The sequence below is a fragment of the Crotalus tigris genome, unplaced genomic scaffold (genome assembly GCF_016545835.1).
Source record: "Crotalus tigris isolate CLP2741 ecotype Arizona unplaced genomic scaffold, ASM1654583v1 scf7180000017833.3397121, whole genome shotgun sequence".
NCBI classification, from domain to species: Eukaryota; Metazoa; Chordata; class Lepidosauria; order Squamata; family Viperidae; genus Crotalus; species Crotalus tigris.
Genome location: NW_024096661.1, coordinates 315,757 through 335,118, shown reverse-complemented (window position 1 = coordinate 335,118; position 19,362 = coordinate 315,757). Strand labels below are relative to the sequence as shown.

Here is a 19,362-nt window from a genome sequence, read left to right as displayed (position 1 = left end):
AAGAACTATCTCATTACAGACTTTGAAAATCTTGGAAGGAAGTGCAGAATCATGGGAGTCTAAGAATACCACCCTTCCAATCCATGAAAGGGACCAGAAAAGGAAAGAAGAATACTGGAAGTATTGCTTTGACTTGCCATGCAAACAGTTTCAGTGGGAGAGATTTGATTTCTGGGATCATAGCCTGTTATTAGTTAGACTTCATGATTGAGTTGGGTTGCATTTCACATGAATGAATACAAATGTTTTTGGCCATAAGGGCTTTAAACTGAATCCTGTAAATTGTGCAAATAAAAGTAAAGATAAAACTTGCTACTGGAATGAATGGGAATACTGCTGAAATAGGACCTGTTGAATCTGAAAAATCCAAAAGATTTTTCCATAAAGTACATGGCCCTAATTGCCTATGCTCAGTAATGGGAAATACACATAATGAGTTTGATCTCTTAGTACAGTGGTTCTCAACCTTTTTAATGCCGCGACCCCCAACTGGTCGTAAGTTGAGGACTACCCAACTGGTCGTAAATCGAGGACTACCCAACCGGTCATAAGTCGAGGACTACCCAACCGGTCGTAAGTCGAGGACTTTCCCTGCTCGGGAGCGCCGCGCGTGCGTGGTGCCGCCCCCTGTGCCGGCCGAGGCGTAGCTGGCAAGTGGCAGAGACAGAGCAGGCTGACCACCGGCTGGGCCACCAGCTGGCCCAGCCCAAGGGAGGTAAGACAACCACCGGGCCCCACGAGCGCCAGCAACCCTCCCTGTGCCCGCCAGCCTCCCACCTCCCACCCCTGGCCCTCTTTTACTTACATTTTTAGTAGTTGCTCAGCAGGGAGGGGTGGAAATTTCCAGACAACTCACCTTCGCTGCAGACAACTTGCAGCACCGTTTGCAGAATGGGACTTTTGGCGGCTCAGCAGGGCAGATACAGCCTGGACAATTTTTATTGGTTTTTGAAATCCAATAGAATTAGACTGTATTCAAGAGAGTCTATTCTATTGGCTTTCAAAAGCCAATAGAATAAAAAGGAGTAGCACAGCTAAGGAAAAGGGGGAAAAATGGCGGACTGCGTTGTTTGGCGACCCCCGTGAAATGGTTGTTCGACCCCAAATGGGGTCCCGACCCACAGGTTGAGAACCGCTGTCTTAGTACATGACTTTGCAATTAACAACAACAACATACACTGGATAAATACACAGAAGGAAATGTACCGTTTCAGAATATCAATCAAGTAAGAAAGAGAATTAGAGAATTAGGACCCTTGTCCATTCCTTATATTACTATATGTTAATTTGGTTTATGCATGGATGTCAGGGCCAAGTGTAGACACTGTTTGATACGTGTCATGATGTATCGTAACCTTTTTGCCATTGCCGGCAATGGGGTGGGCGCAGTTTCGCTATGATGTATCCGGCCCACAGGCCAGCAGTTTGACACCCCTGCCCTATACCATTCTGGACAAATAGGTATCCAGTCTCTTCCTAAAAACCTTCAGTGATGGAGCACTCAGAGGGACCTAAGTACTGTCCTTTGAAAAACAGGAACCAACACCATATTTAAGCATGAAATAAAATGCCAAATCGGGATACAGGATCTGTTTTACATTAAGGTTGAAAAAAAAAATTGGCCTCAAGGCTTCTTACATCAGGAATTTTACGAATTTAAATTGCTGTGGATGAACTAGGGTCAATTTTTTTTAAAAAAGGAACCACTGAATTTTTCATCATGAAATAAAATCCCGAATCTAGACACAGAATACTTTTTGGCAGTTTGGCTCAAAAACTCTTTGACTTCCTGACCTCATAAATCCCTGAATCAGGCATCATGAATTTTACGAATTTTCATCGCTGTGGACAAAATAGGATCAATTATTGAAAGAAGCATCCAAGAGCATTTTAAAGCATGAAATAAAACCCATAATCTTGTCCCAGCATACGTTTTAGTATTAAAGCTGAAAAAAAATTGGCCTCTCAGCCTCCTATATCACTGAAGTAGACATCCCGAATTTTCCAAATTTTTGCCATTATGGACAAAATAGGGCCAATTTTGTTTTTAAAAAAGCAACCAATGCCATTTTAAAGCATGAAATAAAACACTTGACACAGGATCTGTTTTAGCATTAAAGATGAAAATTTTGTTTGACCTTCCAGCCTCCTACATCCCTGAACAAGGCACCATGAATTTTACAAATTTTCATTGCTGTGGACAAAATATGGCCTATTGTTGAAAAAAGTAACCAACACAGGACGTGTTTTAGCTTTAAGGGGGAAATTTTTTTGGAGCTCTTGGCTTCCTACATCCCTGATCCAGGCATCACAAATATTACAATTTTTTCTCGCTGTGAACAAAATAGGGCCTATTTTTGACAAAAGCAACCAACACCATTTTTAACCATGAAATAAAATCCTGAATCTTGACACAATATCTCTTTTAGCAGTTCAGTTGAAAAATATTTTGGCTTCCCAGTCTCCTAAATTGCTAAACCAGGCATTACAAATTTTACAAATTTTCATCGCTGTGGATAAAATATGGTCGATTTAAAAAAAACCCAGCAACCTACTGCATTTATAATCATGAAATAAAACCGCAAATCATAGTACAGTATCTGTTTCAGCAGTTCAGGTCAAAAAAATATTGGCTTTCTGGCGACCTAAATCCTTGAACCAGGCTTCTTTAATTTGACAAATTTTTGTCACTGTGGACAAAATAGGGTCAATATTTGAAAAAAGCAACCAACGCCATTTGTAACGATGACATTAAACGTTTAATCTTGACACAGGACATGTTTTAGCTTTAAGGTGGAAAAGTTTTTAGAGCTCTTGGCTTCCTACATCCCTGAACCAGGCTGCATCATAAATTTTCTGAATTTTCATCACTGGGGAAGTGATGAATGCCATTTTTCAGCATGAAATTGAACCATGAATCTTGACACAGTATCCATTTTAGTATGTCAATTGAACTAAAAATTATTCTAAAGCAATTTTGCTTGTTTCAAGAATTTTTTGATTCCTGTTTTATTTCATTATTTTATGTCATGTTACCTGTCACGTTACCTCTTTGAATCCTAAACTAATCCTAGAGTTGCACATGCAAGCTGAAAAGTAAATAAATAAAAAAGAGGATCTCTTACCTCAAACAGGAGTTTCCCTGCATAATATATGAACGTCTCCATCCTTTATTCAATGTACTAAACCAGTGGTGGCGAACCTATGGCACACATGCCAGAGGCGGCACTCGGAGCCCTCTCTGTGGACACATGTGCCGTTGCTCCAGCCTCACCTCTCCCCACGACCCCCTCCTCACCAGTAGCCCCCCTGGAGGAGAGTCGCCCCTGAGCGTGGCCTACACAGAGACGTGCAGCCAAGGACATGGCAGCCAGGCAGCGTAGACAAGACTCTTCCCTCACGCCCCATCCCACACAGTTGATGCTGTGGGGCCCGGGCAGAGGGCGTGGCCGCATGGCGCTGCTGGGCTGCCTGGGCAATCTGCAGCAGACCGTGGAGGCGGTGAGTGGCCCTGCGGGCAGATGGGATGGGGGATGAGGTGGCAGGGGCATAGCAGGGGGTGGGGCGGGGGTTGGGCCAGGTTTTGGGCACTTGGTCTCTAAAAGGTTCGCCATCACTGTACTAAACTAATCCTAAACTAAACAAATATATTAAATATGATAACTAAATATTGTGTGTAAGCTAAGTAAACAAGTGTGATATTAAATAAGATAAACAGATAAGCAAGCAAATAAAAACTGTAAACTAAACCTAAGCTATGTAAATGCAGTTAAATAAAAACAAAACCAGATCTAAGCTACTAGTACTCAGTAAGGAGCGGTTCACACAGCATACCCAGAGAAAATACTCTGAGTGAAGAGCTTTCATTCAGCCCACCAAAAGGTTTTATATATTTCTCCTTTGTGAGCTCATCTACCTGTCAGCACTATTATGAAGCATGACCTCACAAAGGAAAAGCAAAGCAAACTGATTGGCTGAATAAATGCTACTCTGAGTTTTATTTATTTTTCAATATTTCAATATTTTTCAATATTGGGAAAAATGTAAGCACAAAATCCTGTTGTTGCATTTGGTGGAATCAGAGGATAAGCTAACAAGAAAAATGCCATAGAAAAATTAGTGCCGCTGAGGAAAGCAGGGAGATGTCTGGAGAAATATGCACAATTTTAGACTGAAAAAATGGTGCCAAGGTGAGTGAGCAGAATTGGAGAGATTTCTGTGCTTGGTTCCCTAGTATCAATTTGGATGAGATAAGTAGCTATATAAATTTGATAAGTAAGTAGGTAAATAAAATAATTTATGGCACTCAAGGTCCAAAATAAGTTAGGAATGTTTGCTTTCCTTTTCGCTTTCTACTCCATTCTTTTCTGATCTCAGAACAGTACTGTATATTGTAAGCTGAGCCCTGCTTTTTTTTTTTTTTTTTTTTGCTTATTTTTGCTCTCTCTCTCTCTCTCTCTCTCTCTGTCAAAACTGAACTCTGGAGTCCTCGGTGCTCTTTGAATTTGGTTATTTGCTTACAGATGGTTCCTTACCCGACTAGTAAAATCTTCGTTGCTAGAAGGGAATGGGGGTTTCTCCCTGTTTATATACAGCAGCTTACCCTGCCAGTGTTGGTGAGGCTGTGGTTTTGTCTTTGGTAGTTCCTTGATTGTTTTCTAGTTGGATGTTTGTCAACCAAGGAATACGGCTAATAAATGCTACTAATCAGAAGTTCTATTCTCCTATAAAAAGGGTTTTCTTTCAGAAAAAAAACCCTACAAAATAATTCCTCTCAATTATAAATCCTGCCAGGGAATAAAGGATATAGTCTCAAAAAGGGAGGACATAAGTCCTCTTTTGATGCCATGAATCAGCACAGAATTGTGGCCTGCGTCATGATGCGTAACCACATGATGTCCATTAGGTCAAGCAACCCCCATGGCCACTGGCCCAATGGAGATCAGTCTGAATGCTCTCCGCTGAAAGACGTCAAAGAAGTCTGTCACGCCCATTTGCAAGTGTGCATGCATAAAATTTCCCAGATCTAACAAATATAGTGTAATCCTCAGGGACCTGCTAGCCGTTGTTACCACAGGCAAGAAATGAAGGAGACACTGCTGGCATTCCTGGGCTCTCAACTTCACCCCACATTTCTGCCATGTTTTACCAGGAGCCTCCATGATTTACCTATCCTTCACATACCCTCACATGTTGTCCTCCGGTCATGGCTGGTGCTGCCTCATCATCGGGGTACAGCTGCAACATGTGTGGAACAGTGGGACTGTGGGGAATATAGAGTCCAGCACTTCAAAATATGATGCCATTGTCATCAGTGGGGGCTCAAGTTGACTGAACAGACTATTCTCCCTTGCTTAAAATGGACACTTATAAATCTGTAGCATACATTTTATATCAAATATGTATTTCAAGAAAACACTTTGGTGTTCATATTACCGGCTATTACTAACTGTATTCATATAAGCTGAGCCACAATGATGGCTTTATTTAATTTATACAACACACTGAATCTTAATTACAGAGGGTAGATTTATGCAATAATCTAGACTTGTGTTTATTAGCTAGTTTGTGGGACAGCATATATGTAATATGCTGTCCTAATACATATTCATTGTGACGAGACCTCATAAAATCCTGCCCAACCAATACCAAATTAGGAAAGTCTGGATGACCAATGATAGTCTGAACAGCTTTTTAAAAACTAACTGAATGCAAAAAAAACAAAACCAAAAAAAAAATCATAAAAGGGAAAAAAAGAAAGAGAGGAAACAAAAACATACAAGATGCACAATTAGACACATATTTCAATAAACTGATGCCAGAATTCATAGCAGTCTTCCATAGCTGTTCTATAATAATCAATTTTATGAATGGTTTGGAGCCATATGTTTGTTTTTCTGGTAAGACTCTAAGTCCATTTCCTTTGTCCAAAAGTCAAAGAAAAGGCTGTAATCCAACGTCGTGTTATTTATTTTTTAAAGAAATCCACAGTATTATTTTTGCAAGCAAAAAAAGAATTGTATGTACATAGTTAAAGTTCTTTTAAAAAGTATTAAAAAGCAAAACAAACGAAAGGGATTTTTTAAAAATAATAGTTTTATAGAAGCAACTCTCTCTCCATCCTCATCCCCCCCCCCCCGTTACTAATTCTTATTGACGTATTTTAATTCTACTTTGATCATTATTAACTCATACCTGTTTGGATCATTTGAACTGTTGTTATTATTATGAAACAGGTTCCCCCTGTGTTCAGAGTTTCTCTTTTTTCTAAACAATCCCCATATTCGGTGCTTGCCTTGCTGTGCGATACGCTGTATATAAGGCAACCCTTCCCTCCCAACTTTGGCTCAACCTCTGCTGGGAATAGATATTGTCAATTTTTTCCATTCCTGCACATCCTTCCATTCTTGTCTTCCCCATCTTGGATTGAGGATAAAATTCCTTTTCGCCAAGGCTGTGCCTGAGAGATGCTGCCGTCGAGTCTGAACGGCGGAGAAGCAGCCGCTCTTCACGCCGAAACCTTAAAAAAACCTTAGAGGGAGGCGGGGAAAGCCAGGCTCAGAGATGGTAAGCAGACCCACTTCCCGATCGCAGAGCACACAGAGCGGCTGGCTCCTTCCGTCCTCTCCGGTTCCTTTCTTTAGCCTGAGCGAAAGGTCGACGCTGAAAGGCCCGGAGCTCTTTTTCTCAGCGGCCGCTGCTGGGGGGAGAGGCTGGCCAAGCGTGGAGCCCAGAGCTAGAGGAGCTGCAGCAACAAAAGCGGATTCCGTTTCTGCCCGGGCATTGGCTTTCGGTGAGGGAGGCAAATGGGTAGGCGAAGGTGCTCAGGGACTGCCGAGCTGGCGCGGCCTGGCTCGGTTGGATGGCTTCGCATGCTAGTTGGGAGCGCAGGGCAGGCGGTGACAGGGCGGAAAAAGGTATACGGTAGTGGTCCCCAGGATGAGTTGCTTAGCGTGGTTCAGATGAAAGAGAGCTGTAGATACAAATCATCATCATCACCATCACAGGAGCAGAAAATTTCCATGTATTCATTTATTTTTAATCCCCTGCCTTTTCCTTACTCTTACCCTGTTGTGTGCTTTTAGAACATTGCTCACCTGAATGGAACTAGCATGTATCTATGTATCTATTTCAGAGTATTGCATGAGTATGGCTAAATGCTTCTTCAGTATATGTCCAGTGGTGGGATTCAGCCAGTTTGCACCACTTCGGCAGAACCGGTAGCTAATTTTTTGTTGCCCAGGCCCAGAATGGACTTCCCGAAGCTGCATCCACACACACAACCGGTGGTTCACATATTTGAATCCCACTACTGTATATGTCCCTACTCTAAAATTGTATGCATCTTAATTTTTAATTTTTACAATGAATCACATGAAGAGGGCTCATAAATGTGAAGAATTTGATCTTTGAGCTTCAGCTTCATGGATTTTCCAAGATGTAAATCGCTACGTCAGCAGGTGTTCCTCCTACATTTAAGAGAAAGGAATTGTGGACTCTTGGCCTGAGAACTTACTTCCTCTCTCAGGCATTTCCAATGCATAAAAGTGAAGAATAAATAAACATATTAGCCTTATCCCTCTTAAATTAGATCCTGGTTTATTCACCCCGCAAGTGTCAGTTACACAGTTACATACCCAGAGAGAGCGCTATTTAAGTCAGGCTTAAATTAAATTTTATAAAAGTGGCATAGGTTTGTGTTATGTAGGGTTCATGAGTCTGTGTAGTTCATGCCTGTAATTGTTAAGGATTACCTGTAACTCTGTTTTCATCATCTTCCTCACCATATTCAAGGAGGAGTCCGAGCTGATTTCAACAAGAAGACTATTCCAGAGGCCCAGTACTGTTAATGAAAAGTAACACCTTCTATCCTTGGCTCTCTTTGCTTTCAAGAAATGGAGGCGCCATGAGCAATTTAATCTTATAATTTGGTCTGATTCTAATTGGAGTAAATGGGTGTGCAGATGCCCAGGTGCCAAGCCATTAAGGGTTTTATAAGGGAAATGGCATCATAAAATTACATCTGGAAACAATATTCATTAGTTCAGAATACACAGACAATTGATTTGGAAATCCCACATCTTCTAACCATAAGAAGCAGCAAAGCAGCTTTTATTGGCATGCACACATAACAGTTATCATGAGCTCCTTGCTAAAGAAATGCAAGCTTACCGTTTATATAAATTTGGGCTTTATATTACATAGGAATTATAATGAAACTATTGTAATTCATAACATGACCCTGTATTGGAATGCCTTTGATAAAAGATTGATCCTTATTACAGTGCCCTGCATTCCTCTCTATTACCTATTAAAATTCTAATCTTCTAGTACCGTCACTTAGGTTTATAAACTTTAGAATTTATTGGCTGGCTCAGGAATTCTGGGAGTTGAAATCCACGAGTCATAAAAGAGCCAAGGTTGCCTACTCCTGGTGTAGGCTATCATGGCAGGTATTTGTTGGGCAGTATTGGGCTTCAGGGTTTAGTGCATAGCATAGAAGACCACTCTGGCTCTGAAAATGCCAGCCACATTGGCCAGGAAATATCAGGGAATGTATTCTTTTTACACCATGGTCATTAATTTATTTACTGTTTATTGTCTCCCTATATTTGCTCCATTCCATTCACATTTCAAGGAAGGACAATAGCCTGTTTTCCATTATATGTCTCCATTCCAGGGTTATAACTCTAGCCATTTGCTTCTCTGTATGATTTTATTAGGCTAAAGAAATAGGGCAAATGTGCTTCCAAATAAAATATGTTTGTCCATCCTGTCTATCCATTTTATATCTCGAGACACCAGGTCTCCTTTTTTCCATTGCAGATGTAATAAATTTCCACACATTTTAAACACATTTCAACATACTTTGTTTATGGTTTGCCAGTAGACTTTTTTTTTAATTATTAGAGCAGTTTTATTGTTATTGTCACACATTTTCTTTGTTAAAGCCTAGTTTAAAAGCTAGTTTCAGAAGCTTGTAAATACCAAATGTAGCAATTTGTTTGGCAAATATATCCTATGGACTCCTGCTAAAAATGTCATGGGTTAATTGGGTGACTTCTCTGTTAGAAAAAGATTACCTCCTCCATTTTCTTAAGATGCTGAATTGGAAGATCAACTGCTCTGCTCTTAAATTTTGCTTCTGCTGGAGGTGACTATAACAAGTTCAATATGTGCAGAAATGCAGTTCCAAAAGATCATTTATACTGTTCAAAAATTCAAATCATTTTGTTAAATGAATGAAACATTAGGGTTAAGAATGTAGGAAACTGACTTCTTTTAATTCTTCCAGAATACCAAGGGATAATGCTTTAATCCCTCATTTCCATGCTAGATAACTTCTTGAACCTAATACCCATAGGGATATCTGGCAGCTGTTTGAAATTCTGGGAACAACCTTTCCAGTACCTCTGGAGGTTGAGTCAGGGTATTCTACTATACAGAGATCCCATATACGATATTTGAAGCAAAGCAGCTAAGATCTCTGTTGATTTGAGCAGTTACATGAACAACTTATGAATGGAAGGTTGATCAAAAAGCTCCCCATATGGTTTCATATACCTATGAGGGTGGCTATATTTTTACGCAGCTGTTGAATCTTATGAATACACCAAAATGTGATAAATAAATACATAAAATTATTGCTAACCAACAGAACTTCTGACCCCTGAGAAGAGAAAAAATTAGTAAGATTGAAGATGGTCTAAATATTCTTTTGTACTTTGTATGCTATATTCATTTTTATATTAGTAATTTTGATACTTGGCCCAACTAATAGAAGTGAAATTCAGTAGCAATGATTGGGCAAACATAGTCTGTCATATGTACTAACAAGGGAGAACAATCATGGTGATCAGAACATTGTGTACTATGAGGATATCACAACAAATGATTAACAAGTATGTTCACATATCCCAAACTGTCCAAGTAGAAAAATGTTCATGTAGCTTGATTTTCCAGCACGACATAATAATAATAATAGTAGTAAAGTTGGAAGGGACCTTGGAGGTCATCTAGTCCAACCCCCTGCTCGGGCAGGAAACCCTACACCATTTTGGACAAATGGCTGTCCAGTCTCTTCTTAAAAACTTCCAGTGTTGGATCATTTACTGCTTCTGGAGGCAAGCTGTTCCACTGATTAATTGTTCTCACTGTCAGGAAGTTTCTCCTTAGTTCTAGGTTGCTTCTCTCCTTGATGAGTTTCCACCCGTTGCTTCTTGTCCTGCCTTCAGGTGCGTTGGAAAATAGCTTAATTCCCTCTTCTTTATGGCAGCCCCTGAGATATTGGAATACTGCTATCATGTCCCCCCTTGTCCTTCTCTTCGTTAAACTAGACATACCCAATTCTAGCAACCGTTCCTTATATGTTTTAGCCTCCAGTCCTCTAATCATCTTTGTTGCTCTTCTCTGTACTCTGTCTAGAGTCTCAACATCTTTTTTACATCGTGGTGACCAAAACTGGATGCAGTATTCCAAGTGTGGCCTTACCAAGGCATTGAAGAGTGGTATTAATACTTCACGTGATCTTGATTCTATCCCTCTGTTAATGCAGCCTAGCACTGTGTTGGCCTTTGTGGCAGCTGCAGCACACTGCTGGCTCATATTTAAGTGATTGTCTACTAGGACTCCGAGGTCCCTCTCACAGTTACTACTATTGAGCATGGTGCCACCTATGCTGTACTTGTGCATTTGGTTTTTCTTGCCTAAATGTAGAACCTTGCTTTTTTCACCATTGAATTTCTAGATTTTTTTATTCTGGATAATTGGAATGTAAATTAAATCTGTGGTCTCAATTATGGCCTTTATTTCTTAGGCCCATCCTACCATTAAGTACAGTGAAGCAGTCAGCTGAGGCAATGAATAGTGTTGGGGGAGAATAGAGAGAGAGGAAGAAATGACTGGATAACAGTATTTGTGTCATGCATCCCCCCCACACACACTAGAATTCCATTTTTATATAGTGGAGGGCAGTATGTACAGGGTTAGTGATTTGAGGAGGGAGGTTGAGGGGAGCTTGATTTTTTGCCTTATTCATATTCCCTCATGCCTTTTTTGTCAGCAACAAAAATATTTAGCCCAGTTTATAATAACACTACTCCTTATGAATATTTGAAATAATGAGGTAATGCAGGTAGTCTTTAACTTACAAGCATTCATTTAACAAACATTTAAAGTTACAACGGTACTGAAAAAAGTAATTTAAAACCAGTCCTTGTATTTACAACTGTCACAGCATCCCTACGGTCACATGATCAAATTCAGGCACATGTCAACTGGCATGTATTCATGACAGTTACAGCACCCCAGACTCATGTGATCATCAGTGCTAGTTTATTTATTTGCTGGTTGGTTTATTAATTTTACAAATAACTCAAGGCAGCGAACATATTCAACATACCTTCCTCCTCCTATTTTCCTTACAACAACAACCTTGTGAACTGGGCTGAGCTGAGAGAGTGTGACTGGTCCTAAGTCATCCAACTGGCTTTCATGGCTAGTGTGGGACTAGAATTCACAGTCTCCCAGTTTCTAATCTGGTGCCTTAACCATTACACCAGTCTGACTTTCACCTTCCCAGCCGACTTCCAACAAGCAATTGGGGGAAGCCAGATTTGCTGAGTAACATGATTCAAAAAAGGACATAAAATTGGGCATAACTCCATCTTGTTTGGCAAGGTAAATTCTGATACCAAGTGTGATTCTGAGTTGAGGATTACCTGTATTATGAACTACTTTGAGCTACTATGAGATAAATGCTTTCATTTCTATAGCTCATGAATTTGTTAAACATTTCAGACTTGCTACCTGAAAATACTTTTATATAAAATATTAATTAATTCTATTTAGAAATACATATACTGTTATACTGTAAAGCACAGACAGTTTAAGATGAAAAATACTCAGTCAATAGAAATATACACCTGTTATCAGAAGTTGTTTTTTTTTTTTTGTGGAAAAAGAAAATGTTCATTTAGAACATTTCTTTAACTTTAAAAATAATCTTAAAACCTACAGCTGAAAAGTTAGCTTCTATTTTAAGTAGCCAAGCTACTTCACCTGATTTGCACAACAGCTCGACAATAATGTGCTAACTAGTGGATTTTATGGAAAGGAAATCAAGTGGAACAGTATATGTATTTCCTCAAGCAACTAAAAAGTTCACAATCCTGTGGCATTCCTTAGGGTAAATTCTTTGTTATGAATAACAACTTGCTTATTGATGAGTTGTTAATAAAAACTGGACCTGCTGAGCTGTTATTTTTTTTCCACACAGTATACTAAGACTCTTTGAGTCTTATTATTGTTGGTTTTTTCTAAAAGAGGTTTTCATTAATACATTGAATGTGAATAAATCTGTTTCCCATTTATAATTGTTTTCTTTCTTCAACTAAATGTAAATGTATTGTCAGATCTAGGGCTTGTGTACTTTCTTGAATCACAACAGATTGAAGAATTTACTTTGAAAAGAAAGAGAGAGAGAGAGAGAGAGAGAGAGAGAGAGAGAGAGAGAGAGAGAGAGAGAGATAAAAATAGTGCTGAGTGAGAGATTAAAAGGTTGGAGAAATTACAAATACAAGTCATCCAAGAGCTTTTGTTTCCTTGCAGATTATCTAAGGACCCAGGTCATGAGAAAGGGGCATTGGGGTCCTGGTGCAGCCCCAGTCATGTTTGGGGTAAAGAAATACTAGCTGGCCTCAGACATGGTAGAAGAAATGATAGAAAGGAAAACCTCAAGAGAAGTAGAAACAGATGGTAACCTGAGATGGCAGGATGGCTTTATTTAGTGTGGTAGCTTTTTCATTTATTGCTTTGCCTTATTTATTCATTCTTTCATTCGTTTACTTATTTTTGCAAGTACATCTGCTCACATGAAAGAGTCTCTCCTTTTACTCCTTATTGCTGGGAATCAGGTTCCCTAAATAGTGAAAGTTTGTTGGACAAAGGTAAGGGGATAATGTGGTTAGCAGGAATCTGGTTGAAATGTGTATGAATCTGGTTTTGAAGGTTTTATCAAGTGGTCATTGAATGACGTATGAGCATAATTCTGGGATCAATTGTTCTTGTAAGTGGAGAGTTCTTGTACTATATTGGACAGGTTGTGGTTTGCTACTTGACGCAATGCTCCTGAGAATATAATGAGGAAAAAATATGTTTAACACAATAACAGAGTTGGTAGGAATCTTGGAGGTCTTTCTAGCCCAACTCGTTACTCAAGCAGGAAACCCTATACCATTTCAGACAAATGGTTGTCCAATCTCTTCTTTAAAATCTCCAGTGTTGGAGCACCCACAACCACTGGAGGCAAGTTTCTTTGCCTACCATTTTTATTAAAGGCATGTTATCCTGCTAACAAAATTAGCATCAATTGGGCACCAAAATTGTGAAAGGGACAGACTGAGGTGAACGGTACAGCAGGTAGATAATGATATCTTTAAAAACAAAGATTTTAACCTGCCCTATAGTTAAAACAAAATGACAATCCTCAATTCAGGGCCTGGGGGAAACTTACTCATTTTCCTCAGGCACTTATTTTTGGGGAAAGCAGTGCACAGGACAATAAAGTGTAGAGTTAGTTATTAGGTTGAAGTGAAACACAGATTTGTTATTTAGAAATCTAGTATCACACAATATATATGATTTGGAAGGAACCTCACAGATTGTCTAATTCAGACATTGCCTCGGTGCAGGAATCAACCCATCCTCAATTAATGGCCATCCAGTTCCATTTGAACACCTCCAGCAAAATCATTATTCTAGGAAAATTATTCAATGTCGAACAGTTCTTGGCATCAGAACAATCTTCTGATATAGGGGTGTCAAACTTGTAATGTCACGTGATGTGTCGCAACGTATTGTGACTTTTTTTCCATTGCCAGCAATGGGGTGGGCGCAGCTTCACCATGACGCATCCAACCCATGGGCTGGCAGTTTGACATCCCTGTTCTAATACATTTGAATCTTCTTCCTTTTATTTTCAAACAATTGTTCTTTGTTTTGTTTTCATGTTTAGGAAGAATAAGTCTGCCTTCTCATGCACCAACAGGTGTAGCTTAGATACTTTAATAGCCTCATAAACGCTAGTTTCCAGATTCTTTAGCATTCAAGTAGCTCTTATCTCTATCTGTTCTAATTTCTCAAGGTCACTTTTAAAGCATAGTGCCACTTGGACCAGAACACGAGGATACTCCAAGTGTAATCCACTAACTAAGAGTAAAATGCAGCTTTTATCTTACCTAAAGTACAGGCAAGGTTTGTGTTAATTGTATTGGCCTATCAGACTTGTATTGGTCTTAGTCAAGGAGAAACTTAATAATGTGTTTTCATTATAATTGCCAAGAGCAGTGTATTCTCAAGATCCTGGAGCATTGCTTAAAGTAGCAAACAACAAGATGGCTTTTTATTATACCTGTATTAGTCCTGAGCTATGTTCCTCCCTTTTCACAAATCATGTTATAAAAGGCTCTGTCCCTCTTCTGAGAGAAAACATGCAAAGAGGGCATAAAGCTGTTCTACCTTTTCCCTTTTTTTTCAGTTTTGCTTCCCTACATTGTCCATGCAACAGAACAGTTCTTTGATTCTTCTTATATTTTGCTACCCCTGACTACATGCATGCAAGTTTCTTGAATCTCTCCCCTGCATAGGGCCAGACAAAGGCATTTTTCTGTCTAAACATAAGCAAGCATTATCCCTGTTAAACAAGATAGGCATGGGAATGTTAGTTCAACAATGGAGATATGGCTGGGTTCTCAGTTGTGCCCGAGATGAGGAATGAGATAGCAGCTTCGCTTCATGCTAGCATTGGTCTAAAACAGAAATGTGTGGTCTGCGCAGCTTACATTCCTATTTTTGCAAAGCCCAGAACTCCCAGGGATTATGTCATTAAAAGTGAGCAACAGAATTGCCAATATCAGCAGTATTTTAAAAATTAATCTATAAAACAGATGCATTCAATTTCTGCAAAACTATACAAATTTATTTTGCTGTAAATAACCAAACATTAAAAATGAAAAGAGCTAAAATATCAGCCCATTCTGCTGATATCACTGTATCACCTACCTTCCAACTTCAAAGGCTTGGGGCGAAGCAGCAGCCACCCCAACTACACAATTCCCTGATGAGACATACAGCCACCTGACACCACATAGATAAAGGAACATGGAGCACACATACTTTCAAGTCTATCTGAGAGGATAAACTCCTCTTTTTACATTAAAGGAAAAAAGAAAAGGAGTGTGGTGGGATATACAACTATCTTTTTCAGGCCTGTTTTCTTGGTTTGAAACCTAAGCATTCAATTTACTGGTAAAGAAAATGTCCAGTTTCACCTTTAGGAAGCACGAGTGACATATTTGCCTTTCCTTTCAGGGATGCTTTCAGATGCCTGTGTTATGATGTGCACTGTGGACTGACATCCACATGTTTGAATATGCTGCATCTATTATATTAGTCTTCCTCCATCTTGAACTTTCCTGATGCATTTTTTTTCCTCAGCCTTCTAAGGACAAAAAGGAAACATCTATGTTGCTTTCTTGGTTACAGTTCGGAAGTGGTTTTCTATTGCCTTCTTCACTAGGATGCTTTTTCAACCTTCAAGTTTGAAAATTTAGCTTTTGAATTTTTTGAAAGTCTCCATCCAAATGTCACCCTGATCAGCTTTCAAACGGCCCGGGTCAGCTAGATGCTGCCATCTACTGTGTACTCTCATAATTCATTTCTTTCTGCCTTAGGGACTCTTGCCTTGATTCCCGAAAGACGGGTAGTTTCATGACACTTGTATAAAAACTGCTTGGAGGTCAAGAGAAATTATGCAGATGCTTTTTTCCTCATGATCTCCACTTTTCAATCCATCCTTTACTTTCTTCTCTGTCACCACAGAATTCCTTCCTCCAAGATTGGATTGTCCTGGATGTTTGAACAGGGATAAATAGACAGATAAATAAATACTTCATTTTAGTTGGGTACACTACTTTGGGTAACATGAATTAATAAATAACATAGAAAACACAGTTAAATCTTTCCTTTTGTCATGTTTTTTCCAGAAATTTTATCTGGAAACAATGATAGCCTACCACCTTCCCATGTGATCACCTTTATTTTAATTGTTTGTGAAAACCTATCCACACTGATCTTTCATCAGATGGGAAACTTATTGGAAAACCATACAGAACTGAGACAAGAATGTTTAGGCACCTCAGCAGCCAAAATAATATTGCTTGATATCTTACTTTCAACTGGAATTTGTTCAACTTCCTTTCTGGGCTCTTCTATGATCTTGGTGGATTATCAGCCGAATCTCTAGCACATGAGGAATATTTTCTTTTTCCCAATTAAGGACTGCCAGTCATGATTTTGGCAGAAGGGAAATCTTATATTAGAACACCTGGATACAGGAGAGACAGCATTTATGGGTCAGGAAAGGAGTTAACATCAAAGGAAACGTTGATGGATAGTGTCCAGAAGGAACCTAAACTCCATGGGACTGAGTAATTACACTGGCTTAGTCAATATCTTTAAATCTTTAGGAATGCAAAGCAAATTGAATTTTATATTAATTAATAATTTGACCATATCAAGAAATCTGAAGCATCATCTCTCCATGAATTGTGTGCATGCAACTATCTTGTCCAGCATAATCCTACCGCTTCACTAAAGGGCTATGCTTTTTGGCTGTTGCCATATCTGAGAGTGAAGTCCTTGCATCATAGCACTTGGCTCATGTTTTAGAGGAATGTTAAGTACCAAAACACTTTTAGCTACTTTCATGCTGAGGCTATAGCATTTAAAACAACCTGTTTATTCAGATTAATCTAATTTTCCCCAATCTGTGCTCCCCAGATGTACAGACAGTCGGGGAAGCATGATGCAGTATATAATAGTTGCAAACTGAGTCACATACATGTGAGAGCATACAAGTGATTCTTCAGAGTAAGCTTTTGAAGCAATTTCTTCAGTGTAGAATGTAGAAGACCTCCAATTCTTCTGCCTTTTCTTCCTAATCCTGACATATCTCTAATCTAATCTTCATTCCACATCAACGTCTGCAATGTATTATGGGGGGGTGGGGTTGGAAGGAGGAGGAGAAATCAAAGTAGAATTTTTAATTTTTGCTCAGAGCACAGATTGGGCAGAATAAAATAACTGATTCTTTGGAAGGGCTACCTAGACACTAATCATTCTTGGGAACTGGCAAATGATGTTCATACTCTATATCTGTATTAGGGCCATTTGCAGTATCAGTACAACCCCAGACTACCTTATCATACAATCAAGCTGTTGAGGAAAGATTTGTTTGGAAACACATTTGTGAGAAAGAGAGAGGCTGTTCTTCGGAAGAGTTAATAAAAGATGGGATTTTTAATTTTTTTAAAAAATCAAAGATTTGGTAATACCCCTATTTCAGCTGTCTAGTTTTGGAAGAGGTAAGGAGAGATAAATCTGAAAAGGGGAAGATCTCATTAGCTTCAGCTGAAAAAGAAATGGAAAGGAAAACACATCTGTCTCCAAACCGTTTATCCATCTCCCTCACCCAGTAATCAGATGGAGAGAAGGGCAAAAATTCTTGATACAACCAGATTCAGAGGGGGGAGAGAAGGAGAAAAAAGGAAAAAGGTATTGGTGTAAGGAAGCTGGCAAGGAAGGAACCAACAGTTCAAACTCTACAGATAAGTATTATGTCAATGTCCTCCCAAAGTCATCCAAAGAACAGCCAACATTCATTGACTTACACTTATATTCATTGAAAATCCTAGAATTTAAACTCTGAAGCAGACCTATATAAAAACTTTGACTTCGGTATAATGCAATGGTCAAAGGTTACCTGTGTATATGGCTTCATTCTGGTCTGCAGTGAAGAGCCCACGCTTATCATGTCTTGATGAGGAGACATTTGGCTAGTTCATCTGTTCCTGAATAAAGGGATAAGTGTCCAGAAAGCCAAATTTTACAGCTGTGACGGCATGAAGCCTGACATGCCTAGCCAAACTTCAGATGGAATTTATTTTGGAGCGTGGCAAAGAGCCAAGAATTGGAGCAAATTTTCACTGACCTTTTCATCCAACGGATTTTTTTATATATAAGACTGGCATTTTGACAGCTGAACAAATCATATAGAATATAGCATCTCATCGTTCTTTATAGATAGGTGAATATGTGAAGCAGCTGTATAAAGCAACAAATTGTTCAACATACTCATAGATGGTTGGTAACAACTCAGGCTATCAAACAATATCATGAGTTCCTTTTCTTTGGAGGTAAAAAAGAGATTTGTGAAAACCAATATTAATGATGTATTAGAAAATTATGTGAACCCAAAGTGAGGTAGCTCTTAAAGTAATGCTTTAAAAAAGTATCAGGAACTAGTACTTTTGAAGGTATTACATACTTAGATTTTACAAATGAGAAATTGGTAGGAGTACTACTTTTTTCCCCAAAAAATATAGTTATATTTTATATATACTTAAATGGGATAACATACCTTATTGTGATGATAAGTAATCATTATTTTAAATATTCCTCAAGATATTTAATTTATTAAATTTGTAATACCACCCAGTTGAAAACAACTCTGGGTAGCGTATGATAATAAAAACAAGTAAAAAAATAACAGCACAGGAAAATCTGTTTTGTTAAAGAGAAATCTTTTCAATGTGTGTTTTATTTTGATAAAAACAGCATCTGAAACCCATGAAAATCATTCTGACTCTGCAAAGATGTATATTTCAATAGCATTCTTTCATTACAAATAGGGAAAAAATGAAAACTGAGAAGTTGCAGGAAGCTGACCTCAAAAATCACATATGCAAAAAATACTTGTAAAATGCAGGCATATGTGATGAGCAAAAATGGCACTGAACATTTTATAGGAAATTGCCAATTATTTGTAAAGCTTTGGAACTGAAAACCAGACTAATGCTCAGTATGTGATTCCCTTATATCTTTGCCCTTATGTAATTATATGTAGTATAAATACATACTGATGGTGCTTTGTATATGAGATGGTAGTATATTTTTATACTTTGTAAATTTAAAATCTCTGTATAATTTTCTTCTGTGCAAAAACAGATGATCATACAGTTTTGTTCTTATGACTTGGCTACATTACAACCTCAAGATTTTTTCTGTGAATGATGGGTCATCAGTTAAGGAGAGATAATTTTTCTTCCTCTGCATTTACAGATGTTAGAAAGGGGGAAGATTGCTTCATTATGGAAAAAAAAACCCAGTCCTTACGAAATAAGAGAATAGTAAGCCAGGTTTAAATGCTATTTAGATAGCAAGAAGAAAAGACAACAATTGTTACATTATATGCTCATTAGCTGAAATACTTCATTAGAAAGGACTTTGTTGTTTGGAGATAGC

The 19,362-nt window shown here is 38.7% G+C and overlaps 1 long non-coding RNA gene across 3 annotated transcripts in view; it reads left to right on the top strand.

Moving 5' to 3' along the window:
* Window positions 1-4,069: 4,069 nt before the first annotated feature.
* LOC120307863 overlaps window positions 4,070-19,362 on the top strand; it is a 47,672-nt gene continuing 32,379 nt past the window's right edge. For 2 of the 3 annotated variants that reach the window (XR_005556674.1, XR_005556672.1), the window contains exon 1: window positions 6,168-6,567. This is a non-coding gene — a long non-coding RNA (uncharacterized LOC120307863). Of the gene's footprint in view, window positions 4,191-6,167; window positions 6,568-19,362 lie in introns of those variants that run through there. The other variant, XR_005556673.1, reaches the window with a different exon arrangement.